The sequence below is a fragment of the Littorina saxatilis genome, linkage group LG12 (genome assembly GCF_037325665.1).
Source record: "Littorina saxatilis isolate snail1 linkage group LG12, US_GU_Lsax_2.0, whole genome shotgun sequence".
Lineage (NCBI taxonomy): Eukaryota > Metazoa > Mollusca > Gastropoda > Littorinimorpha > Littorinidae > Littorina > Littorina saxatilis.
Window position 1 is genome coordinate 42,164,463 of NC_090256.1, and position 27,883 is coordinate 42,192,345.

The 27,883-nt window shown below is 44.5% G+C and overlaps 1 protein-coding gene across 5 annotated transcripts in view; it reads left to right on the forward strand.

Annotated features, from left to right (window-relative positions):
* The first annotated feature begins 2,178 nt into the window (after positions 1–2,178).
* LOC138981985 (uncharacterized) overlaps positions 2,179–27,883 on the forward strand; it is an 83,871-nt gene continuing 58,166 nt past the window's right edge. For 2 of the 5 annotated variants that reach the window (XM_070355186.1, XM_070355183.1), the window contains exon 1: positions 2,179–2,603. The gene's annotated coding sequence lies outside the window, so the exon portion shown is untranslated. Of the gene's footprint in view, positions 2,604–14,528; positions 14,629–23,217; positions 23,814–27,883 lie in introns of those variants that run through there. The other 3 variants (XM_070355185.1, XM_070355187.1, XM_070355188.1) reach the window with 3 other exon arrangements.

The window sequence follows — 27,883 nt, forward strand, 5'->3', positions numbered from 1 at the left end:
CTAATGGCGGTTTCAAACGATCGACTCCCCCCCTAGCGATCGCTCATCAGAGTACAGGTGTTTCTATTTCATTTGATTTATTTATTTATGCCTTTCTTTAATTATTCTTTTGTATTAATTCAGAATGTTCTGCAGAATAGTCGCTTTGAGTCAATAAACAGTAATGTTGCAAGAAATCTAAATTCTGTCCCAAACCATTGATTCTCTCTCGAGTCACAAACACTTATCAAGGTACAGGTGTTTTTTATGATTAGTTAAAACAAGGTAAGGTGTTGACAGACACTCACGAGTTCGTATCACGGCTCACTGCATGGCGTCATTTACACATCCTTGTGCCGCTGAATCCACGTAGATGATGATTTCCCAGAAACTCTCCTTATAGATGCCAACATGCACCTTTCACGTTTCTCCCCGAGAAACACTTTCGCCATTAGCGAAAAGAACTGTCGTCTCTACGACCCGTAACGATGGAGACTCCTCCGTCTAGCCATCTGCGCCGATGTGGTCTCTTTCGCCACCATCGTTCTGCGTTCTCCCGTGTGAGGTCCGCCCCTCGTACACTCCATGGAAACTCCTCATGGAAACTCCTCATGGAAACTCCAAAAGAATTAACCCAAGTCTTAATACAACATTCTCTTAAACCATCTCCTCTTCCTAAACAGTCATGTATCATCTCTCTCGTTCATTCTACATTCACATTCCGTCATCTGAAAATTGTAAAAACAAATTTTTTTTTAAAAAACGATCCAAATTTACGTTCATCTTCTTCTTGATCATTTTCTGATTCCAAAAACATATAAATATGTTATAATTGGATTAAAAACAAGCTCTGAAAATTAAAAATATAAAAATTATGATCAAAATTAAATTTTCCAACTCAACTTAAAAACACTTTCATCTTATTCCTTGTCGGTTCCTGATTCCAAAAACATATAGATATGATATGTTTGGATTACAAACACGCTCAGAAAGTTAAAACGAAGAGAGGTACAGAAAAGCGTGCTATCCTTCTCAGCGCAACTACTACCCCGCTCTTCTTGTCAATTTCACTGCCTTTGCCACGAGCGATGGACTGACGATGCTACGAGAATACGGTCTTGCTGAAAAATTGCATTGCGTTCAGTTTCATTCTGTGAGTTCGACAGCTTGACTAAATGTTGTATTTTTGCCTTGCGCGACTTGTTGTCTTTTGTGTTCTTGTTTTTCCTGATGAAGCTTCCAGAAGCAAAAATTCGTTATCGTCTTGTGTCGTCTTTGTGTCGCTGAGTACAGTAATCCTTTGTTTTTTAACAATGCACGTCGAGTTTAAAGATTCCTTCATTTTAGGACCAGATTTTCTCAGATTTTTGCAATCTTAATAAGGGGGTTTCACTGTACAGGGAGCCAGGGGGCGAACATTGGCAGGCAGGCAAACAGACAGACAGACAGGCAGGCAGGCTGACAGACAGACAGGCAGGCAGACAGACAGCTAGGGAGACAGACAGACAGACAGACAGACAGACAGACAGGTTGACAGACAGACAGGCAGACAGACAGGCTGACAGACAGACAGGCAGGCAGACAGGCAGGCAGGCTGACAGACAGACAGGCAGGCAGACAGACAGACAGGCTGACACTGAGACAGACAGACAGGCAGGCAGGCTGACAGACAGACTAGCAGGCAGACAGACAGGCAGGCTGACAGACAGACAGACAGACAGGCAGACGGACAGACAGACAGACAGACAGACGGACAGACAGACAGGCAGCCAGGCAGACAGACAGACATGGACAGACAGGCTGACAGACAGACAGGCAGGCAGGCTGACAGACAGACAGGCAGGCAGGCAGGCAAACAGACAAACAGGCAAACAGACAAACAGGCAGACAGACAGGCAGACAGACAGAGAGGCAAACAGACACACAGACAGACAGGAAAACAGGCCGGCAAGCAGGCAAACAGGCAGGCAGGTTGGCAGGCAGGAAAACAGGCCGGTAGGCAGACAGACAAACAGACAAGCAAACAGGCAGGCAGGCAGACAGGCAGGCAAACAGAAAGGCAGGCAGCAGAGATTGAGTGGAGGCGTGGGGAACTTATCGATCCGTCCCCACAGCCGTGTAAGGAAGCCACACGTTGGCCTGCAGCGAGCTACCTCTCTCCCTCTGTGTCCGTCTCCCTGTCTTTCTGTCGGCCTCACGACTCGGACTGGATAGGGCGAGGGCTAGGGCTAGGACTGCACTGTCTCAGTCATTCCCACAACCGTGTGCGCCCTTTTCTTGATCCACGCTGCACACGCTATTAGTGTAACCCTTTCACTAAACTTTTCCTCTTCTCTGCCTGTCAAATTCGTAAAGCCAAGCTAGCAGTGACAAAAAGAAGGCACACAGTGACACACCGTTCGAGTGGAAAAAGTGTATGTGAGGTGCTCTCTCTTTCTCTCTCCCTGTGACTATCTTTCTCAGTCCTCGGCGTGAGACGTATCGGTTCTCAGTTCGTGTTGGAGGGTATTCACACTACCGATAGCGCGGTGAGCGCCAGTGCGGATCGAACAGCTATCGACAAGTTATCCTCTGGAATCGGGGCTTTCCGACTGCCTCGGGTCAATCAGTGGGCGTTCTTAAAGGTGAGTCGTCGGTAATTGTCCGTTAATGAAGGGACTAATGACTCAGAACATCTCGTTCTGTCGCTGTGTTTTGTGTCTTGATCAAACTGCTTTTGTGCCCTGGGGTGCAGTTTTTGTACAAAGCCTTTTTTATTCCTGTCCGAGGAGCTTTTTATAGTTTTGCTTGTATGTACAGTAAGCTTACGACTTTCCTCGCCTTTCTCTCTCTCAGTCTCTCAGTCTCTCTCTCTCTCTCTCTCTCTCTCTCTCTCTCTCTCGCTCGCTCCGTCCGTCTGTCTCAGTGACCATCCGTCTATCTGTCTGTCCGTCCTTTTTTTCGTACAGGTCTGTGTTTTTGTTTCGTTTTAAGTCTCTATGTGTCTGGCTGTTGTTTTTGACTTTCTGTCTGTCTGTCTGTCTGGGGTGTTAGACTTTCTGTCTGTCTGTCTGTCTGGGGTGTTAGACTTTCTGTCTGTCTGTCTGTCTGGGGTGTTAGACTTTCTGTCTGTCTGTCTGGGGTGTTAGACTTTCTGTCTGTCTGTCTGTCTGTCTGCCTGTTGTGTTTGACTTTCTGTCTGTCTGTGTCTGCCTGTTGTGTTTGACTTTCTGTCTGTCTGTCTGTCTGCCTGTTGTGTTTGACTTTCTGTCTGTCTGTCTGCCTAGTGTGTTTGACTTTCTGTCTGTCTGTCTGTCTGCCTGTTGTGTTTGACTTTCTGTCTGTCTGTCTGCCTAGTGTGTTTGACTTTCTGTCTGTCTGTCTGTCTGTTGTGTTTGAATTTCTGTCTGTCTGCCTGTCTGTTGTGTTTGACTTTCTGTCTGTCTGTCTGCCTGTTGTGTTTGACTTTCTGTCTGTCTGTCTGCCTGTTGTGTTTGACTTTCTGTCTGTCTGTCTGCCTAGTGTGTTTGACTTTCTGTCTGTCTGTCTGCCTGTTGTGTTTGACTTTCTGTCTGTCTGTCTGCCTAGTGTGTTTGACTTTCTGTCTGTCTGTCTGCCTGTTGTGTTTGACTTTCTGTCTGTCTGCCTGTTGTGTTTGACTTTCTGTCTGTCTGCCTGTTGTGTTTGACTTTCTGTCTGTCTGTCTGCCTGTTGTGTTTGACTTTCTGTCTGTCTGTCTGCCTAGTGTGTTTGACTTTCTGTCTGTCTGTCTGTCTGGGGTGTTTGACTTTCTGTCTGTCTGCCTGTCTGTTGTGTTAGACTTTCTGTCTGTCTGCCTGTCTGTTGTGTTTGACTTTCTGTCTGTCTGTCTGGGGTGTTTGACTTTCTGTCTGTCTGTCTGTTGTGTTTGACTTTCTGTCTGTCTGCCTGTCTGTTGTGTTTGACTTTCTGTCTGTCTGTCTGTTGTGTTTGACTTTCTGTCTGCCTGTCTGTCTGTTGTGTTAGACTTTCTGTCTGTCTGTCTGTCTGTTGTGTTTGACTTTCTGTCTGTCTGTCTGTCTGGGGTGTTTGACTTTCTGTCTGTCTGTCTGTTGTGTTTGACTTTCTGTCTGTCTGTCTGTCTGGGGTGTTAGACTTTCTGTCTGTCTGTCTGTTGTGTTTGACTTTCTGTCTGTCTGTCTGTCTGGGGTGTTTGACTTTCTGTCTGTCTGTCTGTTGTGTTTAACTTTCTGTCTGTCTGTCTGTTGTGTTTAACTTTCTGTCTGTCTGTCTGTTGTGTTTAACTTTCTGTCTGTCTGTCTGTTGTGTTTAACTTTCTGTCTGTCTGTCTGTCTGGGGTGTTTGACTTTCTGTCTGTCTGCCTGTCTGTTGTGTTTGACTTTCTGTCTGCCTGTCTGTTGTGTTTGACTTTCTGTCTGTCTGTCTGTTGTGTTTGACTTTCTGTCTGTCTGTCTGTCTGTTGTGTTTGACTTTCTGTCTGTCTGTCTGTTGTGTTTGACTTTCTGTCTGTCTGTTGTGTTTGACTTTCTGTCTGTCTGTCTGTTGTGTTTGACTTTCTGTCTGTCTGTTGTGTTTGACTTTCTGTCTGTCTGTCTGCCTGTTGTGTTTGACTTTCTGTCTGTCTGTCTGTTGTGTTTGACTTTCTGTCTGTCTGCCTGTCTGTTGTGTTTGACTTTCTGTCTGTCTGCCTGTCTGTTGTGTTTGACTTTCTGTCTGTCTGTCTGATGTGTTTGACTTTCTGTCTGTCTGTCTGTCTGTTGTGTTTGACTTTCTGTCTGTCTGCCTGTCTGTTGTGTTTGACTTTCTGTCTGTCTGCCTGTCTGTTGTGTTTGAATTTCTGTCTGTCTGTCTGATGTGTTTGACTTTCTGTCTGTCTGCCTGTCTGTTGTGTTTGACTTTCTGTCTGTCTGTCTGATGTGTTTGACTTTCTGTCTGTCTGCCTGTCTGTTGTGTTTGACTTTCTGTCTGTCTGTCTGTCTGTTGTGTTTGAATTTCTGTCTGTCTGTCTGATGTGTTTAACTTTCTGTCTGTCTGTCTGTCTGGGGTGTTTGACTTTCTGTCTGTCTGTCTGGGGTGTTTGACTTTCTGTCTGTCTGTCTGTTGTGTTTGACTTTCTGTCTGTCTGTCTGTTGTGTTTGACTTTCTGTCTGTCTGTCTGATGTGTTTGACTTTCTGTCTGTCTGTCTGATGTGTTTGACTTTCTGTCTGTCTGTCTGATGTGTTTGACTTTCTGTCTGTCTGTCTGTTGTGTTTGACTTTCTGTCTGTCTGTCTGTCTGTTGTGTTTGACTTTCTGTCTGTCTGTCTGTCTGGGGTGTTTGACTTTCTGTCTGTCTGTCTGTTGTGTTTGACTTTCTGTCTGTCTGTCTGTCTGGGGTGTTTGACTTTCTGTCTGTCTGTCTGTTGTGTTTGACTTTCTGTCTGTCTGCCTGTCTGTTGTGTTTGACTTTCTGTCTGTCTGTCTGCCTGTTGTGTTTGACTTTCTGTCTGTCTGTCTGTCTGTTGTGTTTGACTTTCTGTCTGTCTGCCTGTCTGTTGTGTTTGACTTTCTGTCTGTCTGTCTGTCTGTTGTGTTTGACTTTCTGTCTGTCTGTCTGATGTGTTTGACTTTCTGTCTGTCTGCCTGTCTGTTGTGTTTGACTTTCTGTCTGTCTGCCTGTCTGTTGTGTTTGACTTTCTGTCTGTCTGTCTGTTGTGTTTGACTTTCTGTCTGCCTGTCTGTTGTGTTTGACTTTCTGTCTGTCTGCCTGTCTGTTGTGTTTGACTTTCTGTCTGTCTGTCTGTTGTGTTTGACTTTCTGTCTGTCTGTCTGTCTGTCTGTTGTGTTTGACTTTTTGTCTGTCTGTCTGTCTGTTGTGTTTGACTTTCTGTCTGTCTGCCTGTTGTGTTTGACTTTCTGTCTGTCTGCCTGTCTGTTGTGTTTGACTTTCTGTCTGTCTGCCTGTCTGTTGTGTTTGACTTTCTGTCTGTCTGTCTGCCTGTTGTGTTTGACTTTCTGTCTGTCTGTCTGCCTGTTGTGTTTGACTTTCTGTCTGTCTGTCTGTCTGTTGTGTTTGAATTTCTGTCTGTCTGCCTGTCTGTTGTGTTTGACTTTCTGTCTGTCTGTCTGCCTGTTGTGTTTGACTTTCTGTCTGTCTGTCTGCCTGTTGTGTTTGACTTTCTGTCTGTCTGTCTGTCTGTTGTGTTTGAATTTCTGTCTGTCTGCCTGTCTGTTGTGTTTGACTTTCTGTCTGTCTGCCTGCCTGTTGTGTTTGACTTTCTGTCTGTCTGTCTGTCTGTTGTGTTTGAATTTCTGTCTGTCTGCCTGCCTGTTGTGTTTGAATTTCTGTCTGTCTGCCTGCCTGTTGTGTTTGACTTTCTGTCTGTCTGTCTGTCTGGGGTGTTAGACTTTCTGTCTGTCTGTCTGTTGTGTTTAACTTTCTGTCTGTCTGTCTGTTGTGTTTAACTTTCTGTCTGTCTGTCTGTCTAGTGTGTTTGACTTCTGTCTGTCCGTCTACCTGCCTGACTGTCTGTCTGTCTGTCTGTCTGCCTGCCTGACTGTCTGCCTGCCTAGTGTGTTTGACTTCTGTCTGTCCGTCTACCTGCCTGACTATCTGTCTCAGTCTGTCTGCCTGCCTGACTGTCTGTCTGTCACAGTCCGTCTACCTGCCTGACTATCTGTCTCAGTCTGTCTGCCTGCCTGATGTGTTTGACTTTATGTCTGTCTCTCTGTCTGTCTGCCTGGTGTGTTTGACTTCTGTCTGTCCGTCTACCTGCCTGCCTGTCTGTCTGTCTGCCTGCCTGTCTGTCTGTCTGCCTGTCTGTTGCGTTTGACTTTCTGCCTGTCTGTCTGTCTGCCTGGTGTGTTGGATTGTCTGTCTGTCTGCCTGGGGTGTTGGGTTGTCTGTCTGTCTGTCTGTCTGGTGCGTTTGACTTTATTAATGTCTGTGTGTCTATCTGCCTGGTATGTTTGAATTTCTGTTTGTCTGTCTGCATGTCAGTCTGTCCGCTTGGTGTGTATATCTTTCTGTCTGCCTGCCTGTCTTTTCGTCTCAGTCTCTCACTAAAATTGTACGACGGATCTTATCGATTTTTGTCAACTACCTGCGCTTAGAAGCCGAAAAAAGGTCTTTTTACCTGTTGATTTATTCGCGAGTCGCAGACCTTTGTGTGTGTGTGTGCAAAACACAACAGGGTCTGTTATATATATAATGTGTTTCTATACCGTCTTGTTTCTGCTACGCACAGCATGGTCTTGTTGTCACAGCAATTCAACATCAGGAGCGTTGCTTCCAAGCTGTTATCTCTGGTTTCATTCTCGTCTTTTGCCGTTAAATGTCACCGGGGTGAGAGTTTTTCTGGTTCTCATTCTCATAACTTCCTTATTCAGTCGCGTTAATGTGTCGAGAAAAAAAACCCACTTTATTGCTTCTTTCAGCGCAGAGCGCACTATTTCCTCGTATGGCCATTAATATGAATTCGATTAAATGTCTTCCTTGTCACGACTAGAAGATATTACACAAACATTATGTTGAAATCGTCATGGTTACGCTACTCTAAACGAGAACGCGTCGTGTTCGGTTGGAGAGCAAAGTCAGTCTGTGAGAAACTGATCGCACGAGGCGTTTTGTAATGCGATATTTAAAGCAAAGGTCAAGAAAATACGACGTAAAAATACCGGTAACTTGCTCTCAAAAACCTCTCAAACTAAGTCGTGAAGACACTGCAATAGTTTGTTTAAATTTTTTTTGGATCAAATGCAAACAAAATCTGCAGGACTGACCCGTTCACCATTTTGTTACTTTCGGGATTTTCATATATATATATATATATATAAAACCGGTAAAATATTGAAAATGTTCACTCAAAGTCTGATAATAATTGGGCGAAGTCGACTTCACTATAAGCTCGCTGCACGAAGCTCTTGCACTGAATTTTTATGAAAAAGACTTCGCGAAGTCTTTGCGAAGTCAGCTTCGGGGCGGGGATATAGCTCAGTTGGTAGCGCGCTGGATTTGTATTCAGTTGGCCGCTGTCAGCGTGAGTTCGATCCCAGGTTCGGCGGAAATTTATTTCAGAGTCAACTTTGTGTGCAGACTCTCTTCGGTGTCCGAACCCTCCCCCCGTGTATTCTACATTGGGTGTGCACGTTAAAGATCCCACGATTGACAAAAGGGTCTTTCCTGGCAAAATTGCTTAGGCACAGTTAATAATTGTCTACCTATACCCGTGTGACTTGGAATAATAGGCCGTGAAAGGTAAATATGCGCCGAAATGGCTGCAATCTACTGGCCGTATAAAATTTCATCTCACACGGCATCACTGCAGAGCGCCTAGAACTGTACCCACGGAATATGCGCGATATAAGCGTCATTGATTGATTGATTGATTAAATTAGGATAACAACACTGCAGTCTGTGGTTTTCGCACTGTAACTTCAGGGCATATGTGACTCTAGTCACCAATGTGTCTCAGTCGCAGTACGGTTTCGATTCGATTCGTTGTAAACCCCGTCATGTGCGTATCATCAAACGTCGAAAAAGAGTTTGTTAGTGCGTCTGTCTAACTGTGCTGACTGTGGAGTAAAGATGGAAAGAGAATGCCGCTTAAAGGAGCAGAATAACGATGGGAACATTTTTTTGAATCAATTTCGGGGTGATTCGGTACGCGGCAAGGTCAGAAGCTGAGTAACAGTAGGAGTTAAAGGTAGGGGTGGGGTGGGGTGGGGTGGGGGGGAGGGGGGGGAGGGGGGGGGGTCGCTTGAAACATGGTACTTGAGCCTTGCGGAACTAGCAGACACGAGCCAGGGCTGTCCCAAACATTGTGTTGTGACACATTTAGTGTATGCAAGTATACACACTACATGTACCCCTTTTAAGATACTTATTTATACACATTTATACACGGCCGTGATGCATAGCGTAACATGGCCAAACTACCACAGAAAAGTCAAAGGACATACTGGCGTTGACACCAGAAGTTATTTTAAGATGCCAAAAATATAGATCTCCAACAAATGTCAAGATGAAACTGAAGGTCTGGCTGTAAAGCGAGTCTCGCGATCGCCGGTATCTTTTCTCTCCATACTTCGTGTGCAGCTGTTCTTGTGTGAGGGGTGTAGCTCAGTAGTAATATGTTTTGTATCGCTGGATGAGCAATTGAAGGCGGCTTATGATCCAGAATAAGTGTACCGTTTACGAGGCAGGATCCCAACAAAATGATCAAATGTGATTTTTGCGAAGACTGCTTGGCGTATCTGATCCAGATGACAACAGCCATTAGAACTACTCTCCTCCTACATCGTCGCAAGTTCCTGAGCCAATCAAAAATAGCCTTAAGATAGACTTCTTTGGGGATAGCTTTGAGCTCTGATTTCACAGTTTGTCCGAGGCCCTGGATGCAATGAAACTTCTTAGCATTTTTTTTAAGAGAATTCACAGGTAGTGAAGGGTGTGTGAGGAATAAACGGGAACATTCTGTACTTCTAGGAACTGAGTTACGGTCCTTATTTTGTGGAGACTGGTTTTGCCGTGGAGGAGAAGGACGTTCTGGGTTCCAGTGTTTTGGCACTGACTGCTTACCTCGTGATTGAGTTTGGATAATAAGGTTTTTGCATAGAACGTGAGAGTTACTGTGCTGTTAGCAGGCGGAATATCGACAAATAACTGCATTATTCTACTGCAGGCATACATGACATGGTCTGAGACTAGACGTCTTTCAGCGGTCTTTGTGTATACTAACTTAAAGTCACACTCATTCTCGTGAAAACAGTTCTGCTCGCTGTCACAGATCTTGCCAGGCTTTTACATATGATAAGAACATCCCTCCATTTGGACACATTCCAAAATTGAACAGCCTGGGTGCTCTCTGTGCATTGTGGGATTTTTTTTAATGAATTCAATTCGTAAAAGCCACTGGTGTCTCTTCAAGAAATTAATTCATCAACAAAGTCCAACTCTCCACAGCAAGAGGTCAGGGTGTTTAGGTTGGGTATATGACTGGAAGGATCAGGGCTCCCCACAGTGCGCGTCCCTGCGTCCTATACGCACTAGAAGCCGAAAACACGTACTGAAAATGTATGGAGGGGGTCCCGGGACGCACTAAACTTGAAAAGAGCGGGTCCTGGGACGCTCTAAATTTCTTTTATCGTGCGTACCGTAATTACTTTTTTCAGGCTGCAATCGTAAGCTATTGTGCAAAGCACACTATGCGAGACCGCAATGTTTTATAAGTACACCGGGACTTTTTGGTTTTTGGAGCCTTGGAACCCTCTACAATTCTGCAGTGGGGGTTCATGGACCCTCTAAAAATTGAAAGTGGGGGTCTCGGGGCCCTGTAGGAGGGGCGTCCGTGGGGAGCCCTGAGGATGGTCTTATTCCATGTACAAGCCTGGCCAGATCTGAGACGGTGAGCCAACTTTTTCCACGAGAAGGAGCGTGCCTTCAATTTATCTTTACCACAGTCAGATCTTGAAGCAGAGTTAAAGGCACAGTAAGCCTCCCGTAAACCACCACAGATACTGTCAGGCTTTTACACACAGTACAAACACCCTTCCATTTGAACGCTCACCAAACGGAAACATCCTAGGTGCCCTACGTAAAGAGCGAGCAATTTTCAAAGAATTTATTTTTGCGTGGTTTATCTTACCCCTGAGCCATCGTGAACCCGTGTGATCCAGTTTCCCTTTTTCACAATGCAGTCGTCAGTTTGTAATTTGAATGGGGCTCGCTGTGAGCTTATCTGCAATAGCACGTTATGTACCTCTGACTTTTCACGAAACAAACGAATGTGATTCATAAGAACTCTAGCGATGGCTTTTGACTGCCTATAAACCGCCGTCTGCTACGAAAATCACGACCTTGCGTGACCCTGCTTTCGGGCTTTTCAAGCTTTCAAAACTTCGAATTGTACTGATCTTGTCTTGATGAAAAAATAATTCTTTTATGATTTAAGAATGTTTGTGTAACAAGCTGAGAATTTATTATTTAGATTTTAAAAGTTAGGTCTAGCGCCAAAACGCACCACGGTCCGAATCATTCTGATAATCATCGCTCCACGGCTATCGCCAGTTGAAGGGAAGTAACTCATTTTTGACCTGAGTTCAGGATGGGTCCGATTGAGATGGAGACAATCCGAAAAACAATTTCTTTAAAAATTGCTCGCTCTTTACGTAGGGCACCAAGGATGTTCCCGTTCGGTGAGTGTTCAAATGGAAGTGTGTTTTTACTGTGTGTAAAAGCCTGACAGTATCTGTGATGGTTTACGGGAGGCTTACTGTCCGGGCGTCATTTCCGGTATCATAACAGCCGTCCAGCACCAAAACGAGGCGCCATTGTTGTAGAAGACCGAGTCCACGAAAATAAATTCGTTGAAAATTTCTCACGCTCGACAGAAAGCAGCCAGGATGTTCCCGTTCGGTGAGCGTTCAAATGGAAGTATGCTTGTACTGTATGTGGACGCTCGGGGAGCTCTGTGATGGTTTACGGGAGGCTTACTGTGCCTTTAAACTAATTCCAATAGTTGTGAGACGGTGAGCCAACTTTTTCCACAAGAAGGAGCGTGCCTTCAATTTATCTTTACCACAGTCAGATCTTGAAGCAGAGTTAAACTAATTCCAATAGTTGTGAGACGGTGTCTGTTAGAGTTAAGGCGAATATGTCACAAGTAGGGTATACGATAGATACCGCTTCTACTCTTTTTAAAGGTCAAAGCTGAAAACGGCAGAAAACAGCTCTCCGGGCGATCCATGGACACACGACCTTTAGATTTATGTGTCCACAGTTTATGGACCACTCTCTGCCCTTTGAAGTCTTGGGGGGAATATAAGATAGTATTGTGGGTTCAATTACAGGTAAATGACAGATATATTTCTTCTTCTTGTGTATACGATCCTGTTCATGGCTTCAGATGTACTCAAGCTTTCCCATGGTTTGAGAGCGTCTTTCAGCTGATAAAACATTTGTCAAATGTCAGCATCCTGGCTGCTTCTTGTGCTAAGTGTGAATTGTTGTTGTTGGATTGATTTCGTCACTGGCTTCAACGGCAATATGCTCAATTTAATTAATTCAGCCCCAAAAAGCAAAACAAACAAACAACAACAACAAACAAACAAACAAACAAACAAACAAACAAACAAACAAACAAACAAACCACACACACACACACACACACACACACACACACACACACACACACACACACACACACACACACACACACACACACACACACAAATAAAAGAAATAAAAAGAAGTAAAAGATCAACACATTAAACATTCTCGTTGTTGATTTTTGTGATATGACGTGTCGTGCCCCAGGAAAAGGATAGTTGTATTCCCTGTGAAGGCCTGCACATTGCTATGCCAGAGGATGAAAGTCGCTTGTTTATTTAATGCTTGTTGTTCTCTCAGGTGCCAGGAGATCGTTTCCGCATAACTCTCACTTACTCTAGTTGCACAATTATGCATGAAGAGCGCTTACTTCCTTTGTTTCTCAGATCTGTGCCAGCGAACACGATGGCGTCGGCAAGAAGGACAGGTTTGTTTGTTTGTTCGTTTGCTTAACGCCCAGTCCTCCACGAAGGGTGATATCAGGGCGGTAAGAAGGACAGGTTTGTTTGTTTGTTCGTTTGCTTAACGCCCAGTCCTCCACGAAGGGTGATATCAGGGCGGCAAGAAGGACAGGTTTGTTTGTTTGTTCGTTTGCATAACGCCCAGTCCTCCACGAAGGGTGATATCAGGGCGGCAAGAAGGACAGGTTTGTTTGTTTGTTCGTTTGCTTAACGCCCAGTCCTCCACGAAGGGTGATATCAGGGCGGCAAGAAGGACAGGTTTGTTTGTTTGTTCGTTTGCTTAACGCCCAGTCCTCCACGAAGGGCGGTAAGAAGGACAGGTGGCGGGGACGTAGCTCAGTTGGTAGCTCGCTGGCAATGTAGCCAGTTGGTCGCTATCATCGTGGGTTCGATCCCCACGTTCGGTGAGAAATTTATTTCTCGGAGTCAGCTTTGTGCAGACTCTCTTTGGTGTCCGAACACCCCCGTGTGCCCTCACGCGCACGAAAAAGATCCCAAAATCACAGCGAAAGTCCCAGGACTTGGAAAACAGCTATTTCGATACTGTGCCGAGACAAACCCAATGCTGGTGTGTCAAAGGAGACAGCCACAGCGGGCTGGATCGAGTCAAAGTATCACACCATATCTTAAGCGGAATACCATACCTGTCCCAATATAGGCCAAAATGGTCTTAGAGGGCGTTAAACCCTAATAGTAAGTAAGTAAGAAGGACGGTATCTTTAAACGCGCTCAATAAGGAAAAAAAAAATAGGTGTGGTTACGGTAACATAGTAAAAACAAAAAATAGGGTAGGAAGGTAGGCAATCACTTTTTTTTTAAACTTTTTTTTCTAATGTGTACAAATGAAACCTACTTGATAGGGAAATAAGTGTGCGACTCGGGCGCTTTCGCTTTCATTGCGTTTTCTGCACTCGTTTTCTTGGTTTTTGTGGTTGTTTTTTTTACAAATGTAATAAAAAGTTATAGGGTCGGCCCCTAAAATTAGGGTAGGTCGGGTTACCGTAACCACACCTATTTATTTTTTTAGGCCTAAGCATATATATATAATTTATGGCACTTACTTTCAAGGCCCACTCCGCCTCGAGAAAAACAATTCACCTCACCATCTCAGATGTGGCCAGGCTTGAACGTTGGATAAGACCACCCCTCCACTTGGTCACCTACCAAACATCAACAGCTTGGGTGCTCTCTGTGCACACTAGTGTGTGTTTTATTTTGTAGGGGTGGGGGAGGGATTAATTATGTAAAAGGCACAACTAACCACAGCAAGCTGTCAGGGTGTTGAATTTGGGTATGTGACCAAGTGGAGGAATGGTCTTATCCTACGTAAAAGCCTGACCAGATGTGAGACGGTGAGGCGAATTTTTTTTCACGAGGCTGAGTGGGCCTTTAAATCAGAGCACCATTGTAGCATAGCCTTCAGCATTTCGGGTCTTTATTCGCCTACTGCAATGCATTCACTGTTGTGAATATGTTCCGAACACCCACGCCTACAAAGTCAGGGTTTTCCTACTTAGTTATGAGACCAAGGGTAGGGCGGGTGGTGGCGAGAGAGGTCTGATGATGGTTCCTGTCCCATAGGTACGATGCCTATTAGGGACTGTCATTGATTTTTTCGCTAGCAGGAGAGAGAGGTGAAGGGAGGGGGGGAATGTTTACAGTGCGCCTCAGTTCTATGATAACCGAACACTTCACCCTCATTCAAGGAAACTGCACCGCGCTGTTCTGGACATCTGTCCTCACCTACAAGGCAGACTGATACGAAGAGGTGTAATTTACACCGATCCTAGCGGCTACGGCAAAGCCATTGATCGTCTTAAAACTATACTGCTTCGATACTATTTTCAAACCGATCAGCAAAATTACAAACACTTCGGAGCGAGTTGAATAGTTTGTTCGTTGGGAAAGCCCATTATGTAACGCTATCGTAAAACAATTTTTGTTTTGTCTTCACGAATGAATGCGCGGGCTGAGTCATTACCCGGGTTATACATATCCTGGTTTTTATGTGTGTATTAATGTTTACTTCCTTTTAGCCATTCAGTACAGCAAAGCTTATCGTTTTGACATTGTTGGACTCTCTTTGAGGGATAGTCCGCGTTGCTACCTATTACACTAGAGGTAAGTGAGCACGAGTATTCTCTTTGTTTGTTTGTGTTTTCTTCTATATACGACGTTCGCTTTTCACGAATGTATACCCACCGTGCGGTTGAGAACGGAATGATATTAGGCAAGTTACGTTTTCAACGAAGAAGAAACGACGACACCGCATAATCGTTCGCCCAGTCGGAGTTCACGGCTGTATTCTTACTGTTGTTACGTTTAAGTTTCAAGTTTGCAAAGATAGATACCGGATGTAACATGGAACAAAACGGGTAAATGAAATCAACAACTGTTTAATACCACAAGTATGATTCTCTGTATTCGTTGTGTGTTCTTCGTGGAAAACGTGACATCTCTGTTTACGTATAATTACTGAGAGTAAGGGGTCTGTGGCTGATAGTGAGAGGATCATTCCACGTTAAACTGGTACCAGTAAGATGGCGGACATTCTTGCTGCTCATGCGAAAAACAGTGACTCCTGAGTGGCATTTTACCGTTATGTAGTACTATAGTTAGTAACTATTGTTACTAATTTTTGGAAGACAACTAAGTTCACCTTTCTCGTCACACGCACACACGCACACACACACACACACACACACACACACACACACACACACACACACACGCACGCACGCACGCACGCACGCACGCACACACACACACACACACGTAAACACGTACACACACACACGTAAACACGTACACACGTACACACGTAAACACGTACACACACACACGTAAACACGTACACACGTACACACACACACACACGCACACACACACACACACACATACACACGTACGTACGTACACGCACACACACACACACACACACACACACACACACACACGTACACACACATACACAAACACACACACACACACACACACACGCACGCTTGCAAATTACTATCGATACTGTTTCACCACAGTCCAGGTCGCAAACCTAATTGAGCCTTGTCATTCACACGCGACGTGATTAGATCGCCACCCAGAGTCGCCACACACTCTCACACACACACAAACACCTCGTCCCTCCCACTAAGTTCCACACGTCTCTTGTACCGGAGCGTGTAGAAAATAGCCGGTGTAATACAAAACAAAGTACCCCAGGAAAGACTTGCTCCGGAGTAAAATTATCGTAACGTTTTTTTTTCTCCGAGAGCACCTGTCGTACAAGCAAAGAATTCTTCAAGGAACGACATTTTTACTCCACAAAATTGTACGCCGAGTACAAATATCGTAACGAGATGTTTTACTCCAGGGTGTTCTTCCAGCATTTCCATTACGGAAAGAGAAAGGAAAGTAAAAGTTTTTTTTGTTTTTTTGTTTTTTTTTGTTTTTGTTGTTGTTGCTCATCTTCACCCAGGCACACATCGTAGAGCTTCGGCTCTGATATCTTTGACCCAAATTGCTCTAAGCAGAGAGGTCGTTAAACTGTATTTTCGTCGTTTACTCCAGGGTAAATTTAATATTTCGTATTGTACTTTGCTTGTGTACGACGTTGATCGACGAAGTAATCTACTAATGTATCCTTACTGTAGTATACTCTTCGAAAAAAGTTCAGAACCGGTCAAGGAAATGAATGCTATCTTCAAAATGTTGCGAAAAATTGGTGGTTCAATTATTTAAATAATGAAAATGGCCTTTTTCAGAGTTAAAACAAGACTGTGATTGTTGCTCTAGGAACAGCTTCGGCAGATAGTTTTACTGCGCCATGCTAAACTGATGGAAAGATTCTGCATTTTGTTGGGAAAAGGGTGGTTTTCAAAGTCCCATGAAATCGGTGCAAAATATGCCAAGGCACAAACTTGTGATGCATGTGCCACAACAGGGCCCTGGCCGCGAACTGTGCTCACCAGATTGTGTTTCAAAGCTGACATGCACACTGACAAAATAATGCACTGAAGCAAAATACCTCCAAGGTGGAAACTCATACCTTTTTTTTTATTTTTAACCGGTCCTTAACTTTTGTTGTTAAAGGGTATGTAATACAGAAAGCATAAAAAGAGTATATCCTCCGACACGTCGATCGACTGCGCTTTGATACAAGCTCATGTGGTCTTTTCATAGCCTACAAAATTGTTAGTAGTACTTCTTATTTTTCTTCTCGTTCGTCAAACCAGTGTGATACAGCACTTCAGTCAATGTTTTCCTTTGATTTGGAGTTCTCGGTCGACGGTGTACTTGCAGCTTTCGTATCGAACGACTCACAATGAAACACGACAAGATCTTATGAACGTAGCGGCAGTTTTTTGCTGTTGACAGCACGTGATCTGGCGGTAATAACGTCTGTCTGTCTATCTCCACACTTTGCTTGGTAGAAGAAGCAACCCAACTCGGTTGGTGTTAGAAGTTCAAGCGAAGACTCTCGCATTTGGTACTGCTTGTCAAACACTAATTCTACACCTGTTGATACACGTTGGACGATTTAAAACAAACAAGCAAAATAGCAACAACAAAAAAATACACACAAAAAACACAAAGATACACAAAAGTGAAACAAACGGTTGGTCTCAGAAACGAGATTGACGCCTTTGAGTCATTCAAAATTGACTACACCTAAACGTACCGTTTCTAAATTGCCTTTAAGGATGTAATTCTTTTAGCCATGTAATCGAAATACAGTGGAACCCCCTTTTTAAGGCACCCAGTTTAAGTCTCCCTTCCTTTTTAGACCCTGTCTTTCTGTTCATATCCTCTGCAAATTTACCTTGATTTTAAGACTCCCGCCTTTTTTTTTTTACCGATTTTCTCCGATGTTTTTGAGGCCTTATAAGAAAGGTTCCAGTGTATGCCAACACAAAGGGGAGTAATAAAACCCAACTCTGCGCTACGTCAAATTTATGTCCAGTGCGCAAGACAATATCCGCTCGCCAGCAGAGTGTCAGCAGTCATCTGCTTTGGTCTCAGCGGCGCTTACGGGCAGTTATCCGTAAGGCTATCGACCCCGAGAAGATGTATGTGTTATCTATTTATTATTCACGAGAGACAGGCAGTGACACTGACACCCTCAGGGATGACGAATGTCGTGTCCAGTTAGCCGGGACTGAAAATGGCCGTTGGTATTACCACGGTAAAAACTTCCATTACGATGCCTCTGAAGAACGCCACCCCCCCCCCCCCCCCCCCCCCCCCGGGCAGCCCCCATCCCGTTTTTCCGACAGATTGTCTTGGCACGGATGTTTTTGATGGCCGCAGGAGCAGTCATCTATTGGAATTCATTCGGAGAGGTGACATGTCTCGTTTTGTTACCGTTTTCACGAGATCAGTTACAGTTTTCTCTCTCTCTCTCTCTCTCTCTCTCTCTCTCTCTCTCTCTCTCTCTCTCTCTCTCTCTCTCTCTCTCTCTCTCTCTCTCTCTGTATGTATGTCTTTGTTTGTGTCTCCCTCTGAGTCTCTCCGCTTCTGTCTTTCTATGTCTGTCTCTGTCTATGTGTGTGTGTGTCTCTCTCTCGCTCTCGCTTTCTCTCTCTCTCTCATCCGACTCCTGGCACACAGGTCAAAGCAGAGGTTAACTTAAGTGCACGTGTACCTAGCAGGAGGGGGGTGATTCGGGTCAGAAGTGGGGTAAAGCACTTTGGTCTTCAGTCTTTGGGTTATAGCTTTCAGTGGAGAAGATGCCAACATGAAATTGCACTATTCTCTACTATTTATTGTCCTTGTCTGTCGGACACGAAGAAGGGAAGCTAAAATCGCCCCAGGCCATATATACTCTTTGTTTCCTGAGCCTGGACCATTGAGACGGTTACCTCATAGATCTGTTCATTCTTCAGTTTGTCGGTGTCAAAAGTTATTCCCCCATTCCACACAACCGTTCTTTGTCCCGTTCCCGTACCAACCAAGGAATGCTGCCACAACAATGGAACGCTGCGCAAACGTACTGCTCAGAGCTCTGGAAAGGCTGGGGGGTAGTGTACTGCTGGTACTGGAAAGCAATATATTTCAATTCTTTAGCAACAATCTACAATTACTTAAAACCGGCAAAAATGACACAAATCTCTCTCTCTCTCTCTCTCTCTCTCCTCTCTCTCTCTCTCTCTCTCTCTCTCTCTCTCTCTCTCTCTCTCTCTCTCTCTCTCTCCACATACACTCACACACAAACATGATACATGCACGAGTATAAGTAATGCATACCTGAGGCTGGTACTGATGAGTGACATGATGCTGGGGAACCTGCTGCTGGACGTTTTGCGGGTGGACGTTGTGCTGCTGCCCATTACGGCGGTCAGTTTCGTCGATGGCTGCCCTGAGAGTCGCGTGAATTTCACACGATACCTTTCGGTAGACGTCGTGGGGCAGCGTGTATATCACCGATGCAAAGTAGTCGCATTCGCTGCGCCTCACCGGGTCACCTTGGTTCCGCTGGACGAACTCCTTAGTAAGGAGCAGCAGCTGGTTTTGGTCTGCTTCCGTCTGGCGAAGCTTGTCCTCCAGGTTTTCTTTTTTTTGCTGCATACCGACGATCCAGCTTCAGAGTTGACATCACAGGGCGGGGTTACAGATTCCTTGCTGGTGCTTGGCTCTTCTTCACCTGGGGGAATGTCCGAGGGCGAGCAGGTTTTCTGTTTGAACGAGACCATGGGTTTTGCTGTGCGACGGTCGGCGATAAAGGGCTTCAGGAAGCTCATCTGTGAGCTAATCCATCGGTCACGGTCGCTGAGGTTACCCTGGCGCCCGATCCAGATTTTCTTGAGCCCTTCAGCAGTTTTCCGTACCTGGTACGAAGGGAGTCGTACCAGACTTCTAAGTCGGCCTTGTCACGGTCCATCCTGGCTGCCTGCTCGTTCCATGCTTTTTCTCTCAAGTGTTTGTTGTGATAAAGTTTTTTCTTTTTGTCATATAGAAACTGGTTTTCTCTGAGGAACTCCAACATCAAGTCCTCTTCATCTTCTGTGAGGTTCGGTCGAAAACGCGGCTTTTTGGTGGCAATGGTCTCTTGAACAGTTGGGCTATCTGCAGATTCCACCTGCGTAATCTTCTTCTTCTTCCCTTTGGGTGGCATGTTTCTTCTTTCTTTGGTTGTTTCTTGATTGAGAGGCACACCGACTGTGATATGGATTATGCAACGACTTATTATATACAGACCTACCCGCGTCGTCTGGAGATCGGTGGAGGAGCTCTAATGGAATGGTTTGCACGGTATTAGAACGTAAATGGAATGCAACAACAACGTTAGGATCAGCTCAGGTCGTTTCGGGATCGGTATAGGAACTGTATGGAGCGGTACGAACGGTTCTAGAACGCTACGATGACGCACTGAGAACGCTAGTGACGTCACTTGCGATGCGATAACGTTGTGTTACCGCTCCTTTACGTTCCATTAACGATCTGAAAGTTCCGTTACCGATGTGTTTAGGTTCCGTTACCGCTCATTTTGATCGGGAGGGAAACGGCGAAAATTTGAAACATGTTTCAAAAACTCACCCGTTCTTACCGTTCCTTGCGTTCCATTAACGTTCCTTAGCGCTCCACTTACGTTCTTTCCGATCCCTCCCGATCCTTACCGTTTCCCGGCCGTTCCTTGATCGTAACGGGAACGTAAGCGAGAACGGCTCAGTGGAATGGGGGTATAAACTCATTCGTCCCTACCGACCCTACCGTTCAAAGCAGTTCCGTTAACGATCAGTTACGTTCATTGCGGTTCTGTCCCGATCCCTCCCGTGCCCGCACCGTTCCTTGGTCGGTACGGGAACGGGACTTAAAACGGTTGTGTGGAAAGGGGGTATAAGACTCGACCACTAGCTTATGGTGGAGACAGCTGGAAGATCTCTGGATATAATTGAAGAGGAGTAGTCTCCTTTTAGAAAATGTGAACTCTGCCTTGCAGATTGCAAATTTGTGCTGTCGGGGAAGGGAGTGGAGGGTAAGGGGGTGGGTAAGCGAGGGGTAAGAGAGACGAAAGAGAAAACTGGACAGGGAAAAGTCACTGCCAGAAGTATTCAATAAAGCCACACACAAAAACATAAAAAATTACCACATATGCAGGTTTTCAATTCATATTTTTGCAAAGTATCTGTACAAGCATGTGTGCCTCTGTGAGTACAGTGTTCGTGGCTGCTTTCATGGGGTGCCTGTATCCTCAGGAATTTGAGGATTTCTTTATATCTCTCTTTTTCTGACACCGTTGATTTAACGTCATTTTTACAGGACAGTTTTTTTCCTTTCAGTTATAAGTTGTAGCAGTTTGACATTATTGTTTTAGGACAAGTAGAGCTCGTTCACCAGTAGCAAAGACTCACTCAGTCTGTCAGTGTGCATAAGTGTGTGTGATTGGGGGAGGGGGGGGGGAGGGGTCTCTCCCGTGACCGGCCACCTGCAATGTACGGACAGGTTTGCACTGGCCCAAGGGTGTCTGTTCATGAGAGGGACTGCTGTAACAGCAAAACTAGTGTGAAACATAAGTAATCAATTTATCCACTTGACTATATTCACAACAGGGACCTATCACTCTTCTTTGCATGTTTTTATGCCTACGGATTTTCAAATACTCTGCAACACATGTAACCCAAATTCAACATGTGCCCGTACAATACCGCTTCTTTTATGAAAACATTGCTTCGGCCATGTTGATTTTAATCAACCAATTTTCTTGTTTGTACTGTAACTAGCTTCCGAATAGCGATACCCACCGTTTTCCGAATACCGACCGACCATCAATAACGACTTCCATATCAGTTTACTCCTGGAAACTGTGTCCGTCTGTGTGCGTTGATGCTTAAATACTACTGCTCGCGCAAGTGTGAGCAGTGGCTGTCTGGACGTGGCAGTATTTATATAATTCTAATACACTATCTAAAATAAGAACTAAAAACACACACAAAAAGCGGCAAGTTAACGAAACCAACGGAATTTTTATGTACGCAATACATATAAATAAGATAAGAACAATGATAATAATAAAGTGGGAGAGATATAATAGGCACTATACTTACTAGCCGCGTATAATTACTGTATTTCCTCTGAGCCACCGTGGACCCCCAGGGTGTGAAGCGAGTATTGAATGGACGAACTCTGCGGTAGGATGAAGGTGCCTCCGGGCAGTCAGTGGTGGTCAGTGAGGTCTGATTGAGGTCCAGCCACACGGGCAAGGCAAAGACTCACGTGCATGACCACAGGAACTTTTATCAAAGCGCCAACAGTAAGGATGAAGGAGTAAATAATGATCGAACGGCGTTTGATAAAAGTTCCTGTGTGCTTGACCACACAGACTGGCAGGCAGAGGGCCAGACAGGCAGGATCGCGCGCGTACAGACATTCAGACATACAGACAGAAACACACGCACACACGCACGTACTGACGCACACACACAGACGCACACACACACACACGCACGCACGCACGCATATACACACACATGGAGGGAAAGAAAATATGACCCAAAGAAGGACGTATTGTTGGAAAGGAAGCGGGGTTGGGGGGGGGGGGGGGGGGGCGGGAAGGGTAGTCGTTCAAGGGTGTCCTTAAAATTGAGCCGAAGATGAATTCGCGAAGACCGCGCAGAGATTTTTTTTAACCGAAAATCAGTAGCAAAACTTCGTGAAGCGCCCGAGCTTCGTAAAGTAGGCTTCCCGAAGTCGACGTCGCCCAATTTATAGTGGGTTTTAGAGTCTTGAACAAGCCGTCGACATCTCTTGAAAGCTGTTTGCCTTTGCTGTGCGGCTTGGTTAGCTTGGGGCTGGGGCTGCAATCGGCGAGCACAGGGCGAATTGATGATCATGTGTTGCTTTAGTTGATTCACACCTCTTTCAACCCGCCACCTTGACACAGCCACGGTTAAAGGCACACTCCTTCTCCATCCTGACCTCAGGTCAAAATGAGTTCGGCTCATTCTCTCCCTGACAGGATGCCTTGAGTTTCCTTGTCTGGCAAGGAAACCGATTTTTGTACATATTAATTAGAGCTTTTTTGTGATGTGTTATGGATGCAAGCAGATTCGCGATCGTCGATAATGATTTTTCATGGTGTTTTGTAATTTTTAAATTACAGAGGAATTTTTATTTTAGACAGTTTCAAGCGAGCTATTTTTCGCGGATGTATTTACTGTGCTAACAACTCTAAATATGGCATAAGTGTCACGTGATAATCACAACCGTTTGGTTTCGGCCATCGCTGGAGCAGACGATTTTTTTTTACAGTGATGCAACCATATATTACGGTCTCCTTCCGGCAGCAGTCCCAAAATTTTGACTTATTTTGACCTTAGAACGATGTTTTTATCATAACTGTGAAGAACAGAACGGAGATCACTGTCGAAGTCGGCCAATCTGCAATCATTTTCGTCTCGCGAACACTGCTCGTGAACAACATATGGGAGATCACTCTGTATTCTTCTTTTGATAGATTCGCGTAGGACTTTCGCGTTCGGTCAGAGAGTTTGTTTGTTTGTTTGCTTAACGCCCAGCCGACCACGAAGGGCCATATCAGGGCGGTGCTGCTTTGACATATAACGTGCGCCACACACAAGACAGAAGTCGCAGCACAGGCTTCATGTCTCACCCAGTCACATTATTCTGACACCGGACCAACCAGTCCTAGCGCTAACCCCATAATGCCAGACGCCAGGCGGAGCAGCCACTAGATTGCCAATTTTAAAGTCTTTGGTTCGGTCAGAGAGACAACTGGCGATAGCCGTGGAGCGAGGATTATCAGAATGACTCCTTTTCGTGAAAAAGTGTGGCTCACCATCTCAGATCTTGCTAGGCTTTGACATGGGATAAGAACATCCCTCCACTTAGACTGATACCAAAACTCGAAACCCTGGCTTTCTTTGCCGAGTTGGACATTGTTTATGAATTGATTTCTCAAAAACCACCAGTGTCAACTTGTGAAGTAAATTCATCTAAAAATGTCAACTCTGTAAAGTAAGCACTCAGGATGTTGATTTTTTGTATTTGTCCAAGCGAAATTCTTATTCCACGTAAAAAGCGTGGGTAGATATGATATAGTGAGCATAACTGTTTTGACGGGAAGGACTGTGCCTTTATTGTAACGAGTAAGCGTCGTCAAGGGTAATCACTGAGTCACCTCGGCCCCAGGCTGCAATTCTAAGCGGAGATCGAGTACGCAAGTATTTGAAAGAACAAACTTGTGCAATGTTGATTTTGTACGAATCTACGGTGCATGTGTTCTTTTCAGCCCGTGTGCTGGTCACCCTTCTGATTCAATTATCGTCCTTTACTTCGCTTCTCACAAAAGTGTAAGCGTGAGTGTTTATTTTCACTTTTACGCCTTTGATGTAAACGTATGAGCACCACGGTGTATGTGAGTGGTATTTCTAGTTCTGCCTCCGCTTTTGGTTTAAACATAATTTGATTCAGGAGACATTCTGGTGTACCCCTATGTGTAGCACTGTGTGTATCTATGGTATTTCCAGTTGTTCGTGTTTGGTGTTCCCTTGTATCCATGGGTAACACTTGTGTGTGTAACGCTTGTGTGTGTGTGTGTGTGTGTGTGTGTGTGTGTGTGTGTGTGTGTGTGTGTGTGTGTGTGTGTGTATCAATCAATCAATATGAGGCTTATATCGCGCGTTGTCCGGGGATACAGTTCTAAGCGCAGGGATTTATTTATTTATTTAATTTATTTTTTTAATTTGTATTTTATGCAATTAATATCGCGCACATATTCAAGGCGCAGGGATTTATTTATGCCATGTGAGATGGATTTTTTTTTTACACAATACATCACGTATTCACATCGGCCAGCAGATCGCAGCCATTTCGGCGCATATCCTACTTTTCACGGCCTATTATTCTAAGTCACACGGGTATTTAGGTGGACATTTTTATCGAAGCCTATACAATTTTGCCAGGAAAGACCCTTTTGTCAATCGTGGGATCTTTAACGTGCACACCCCAATGTAGTGTACACGAAGGGACCTCGGTTTTTCGTCTCATCCGAAAGACTAGCACTTGAACCCAGGAAAAGGGGGTGAAAATTGCTAACGCCCTGACCCAGGGTCGAACTCGCAACCTCTCGCGGCTTCCGAGCGCAAGTGCGTTACCACTCGGCCACCCAGTCCACCGTGTATGCGTGCGAGCGTCAGTGCGTGTGTGTGCTTGTGTATGTGTGCGTGCGAGCGTCAGTGTGTGTGTGTGTGTGTGTGTGTGTGTGTATGTGTGTGTATGTGTGTGTATGCGTGCGAGCGTCAGTGCGTATGTGTGCTTGTGTATGTGTGCGTGCGAGCGTCAGTGTTTGTGTGTGTGTGTGTGTGTATGTGTGCGAGCGTCAGTGCGTGTGTGTGCATGTGTATGTGTGCGTGCGAGCGTCAGTGTGTGTGTGTGTGTGTGTGTGTATTTCCAGTTCAAAGCTTTTGATGAACACCTATGTGTACCACCGCGGGTGTCTATGGTATTTCCAGTTCTTCGTGTTTGGTGTTCCCCTGTGTGTGTAACACTTGTGTGTGTGTGAGAGAGAGTTTATGTCCAGCTTTTGATGTACCCCTGTGTACCGCTGTATGTGAGTGATATAGTCGAACCTGCCCTGGCGACCACCTCTCGACTACGACCACCTGCCTGCAACGACCAACCCAAAGGATCCCGGAAGAGTCTTTCCCCTATATGATTCACCTTTCCATGGCGACCACCTGATTTAGTGCCCTCTTTTCGTCAGTCCTTTGGTCGGCCGTAATAGACGAGCTTGGTATACCTTATGATCTGTGTAGCAAAGGTATTTTTTACATTGTTACGAGTCCCGTGACAAGAAGCCTACGTCGAGGTTATATATAGGAACATGAATGCATGTCTAAGTATTAGGTATCAGAAAAATCGACCCCCAAATAATTACCTTTGTGCTACGTCCCCTGGAGGGACTACTCAGACAAATGGCTATAGTCTTCCCGAGCAAGGTCCCAGAGTCCCAATAGAGTTTTCTGCAGCGAGGGATAGTTTTTCGTATTCTCTTATTGGCAGCTTGCGTGCTTGTAGGAAAGAAAAAACGCAGCTGCTGCATATTTGATATAAATTCATTATGTAGTTGATTGTATCGCTTCACTCCTGTATGTATCAGAAACACACATATTTCAACATCACATACATATTCAAAGAAGAAAATAAACGAATAAAAGCCACACAAAAAAAACCTGCTGATGACCTTCATTTCATTCATATTTGTTTCTCTGTCCTGTAGGTTTGGAAGCCTTATCACCCTGCAAATATGTTGTTTAGGTTTAAAATAGTCATCATTGGTGTAATTACCATGATCTTTAAGCTGCGCCCACTACACACGTCAGGTGTGGTCGAGAGGGGGAGGGGACACTGGGTGCACGTGCACCATTTTGTTTTGACAGAGCTGCTCAAGTTGACCCTTGGAAATGTACTATGACAAACACACCCACGTGACATTGTAGGCCAATCACTAGCAATTATAGCAAGTAGTGTGTCTCCACACGTCGGCAACCCGAGTTACTTCCTGAATTCGTGCTTTTCTTAAAATTTAATAGTCTTTTCGTAAATAGTCTTTTCGTTGGTGTGTATCACGCGAAGACAAAGTAGGCGTACTTGTGAACCAGGATGATAGTCGAGATGACACGACTTGTCGGCGGCAGGTGAAGACGGTAAAGTGCTTAGACCCGAAATAACCAAGTGTTTCTTTACTTCACTCTCTGACGAAGAGGATTGCTGGGGGTTCATGTCCGGCTCTTCGCAATGTTCCTGCCTACATTCTAACCCGACAAGCTTACTCGCTAACCAAATTACATTGCAAGCAGGTTATGATTGGAGGCTAAATGTTTTAACATAGAGGGGGGAATCGAGACGAGGGTCGTGGTGTATGTGTGTGTGTGTGTGTGTTTGTGTGTGTGTGTGTGTGTGTTTGTGTGTGTGTATATGTATATGTGTGTGTGTCTCTGTGTGTGTGTGTGTGTGTGTGTGTGTGTGTGTGTAGAGCGATTCAGAGTAAACTACTGGACCGATCTTTATGACATTTTTTATGAGAGTTCCTGGGTATGATATCCCCAGACTCTTATTTCATTTTTTCGATGAATGTCTTTGATGACGTCATATCCGGCATTTTGTAAAAGTTGAGGCGGCACTGTCACACCCTCATTTTTCAATCAAATTGATCGAAATTTTGGCCAAGCAATCTTCGACGAAGGCCGGACTTTGGTATTGCATTTCAGCTTGGAGGCTTAAAAATTAATTGATGACGTTGGTCATTAAAAATCTGAAAATTGTAATTATATAAAACGATCCACAATTACGTTTATCGTATTCTTCATAATTTTCTGATCAAAACAACATATAAATATGTTATATTTGGATTAAAAACAAGCTCTTAAAATTAAAAGATATAACAATTATGATTAAAATTAAATTTCCGAAATCGATTTAAAAACAATTTCATCTTATTCCTTGTCCGTTCCTGATTCCAAAAACATATAGATATGATATGTTTGGATTAAAAACACGTTCAGAGAGTTAAAAAGAATAGAGATATAGAAAAGCGTGCTATCCTCCTCAGCGCAACCGCTACCGCGCTTTTCTGGATTGTTAATTTCACTGCCTTTGCCACGAGCGGTGGACAGACGATGCTACGAGTGTACGGTCTTGCGAAAAAAATGCAATGCGTTCAGTTTCATTCTGTGAGTTCGACTGAGCTTGACTAAATGTTGTATTTTCGCCTTACGCGACTTGTTTTTACATTTAGTCAAGTTTTGACTAAATGTTTTAACATAGAGGGGGAATCGAGACGGGGGTCGTGGTGTGTGTGTGTGTGTGTGTGTGTGTGTGTGTGTGTGTGTGTGTGTGTGTGTGTGTGTGTGTGTGTGTGTGTGTGTCTGTCTGTCTGTCTGTCTGTCTGTCTGTCTGTCTATCTGTAGAGCGATTCCGAGTAAACTACTCGACCGATCTTTATGAAATTTGACATGAGAGTTCCTGGGTATGATATCCCCAGATGTTTTTTTCATTTTTTGGATAAATGTCTTTGATGACGTCATATCCGGCTTTTTGTAAAAGTTGAGGCGGCACTGTCACACCCTCATTTTTCAATAAAATTGATTGAAATTTTGGCCAAGCAATCTTCGACAAAGGCCGGACTTTGGTATTGCATTTCAGCTTGGAGGCTTAAAAATTAATTAATGACTTTGGTCATTACAAATCTGAAAATTGTAATTAAAATTATGTTTTTATAAAACGATCCAAAATTACGTTCATCTTATTCTCTATCCTTTTCTGATTCCAAAAACATATACATATGTTATATTCAGATTAAAAACAAGCTCTGAAAATTAAAAATATAAAAATTATGATTAAAATAAAATTTCCGAAATCG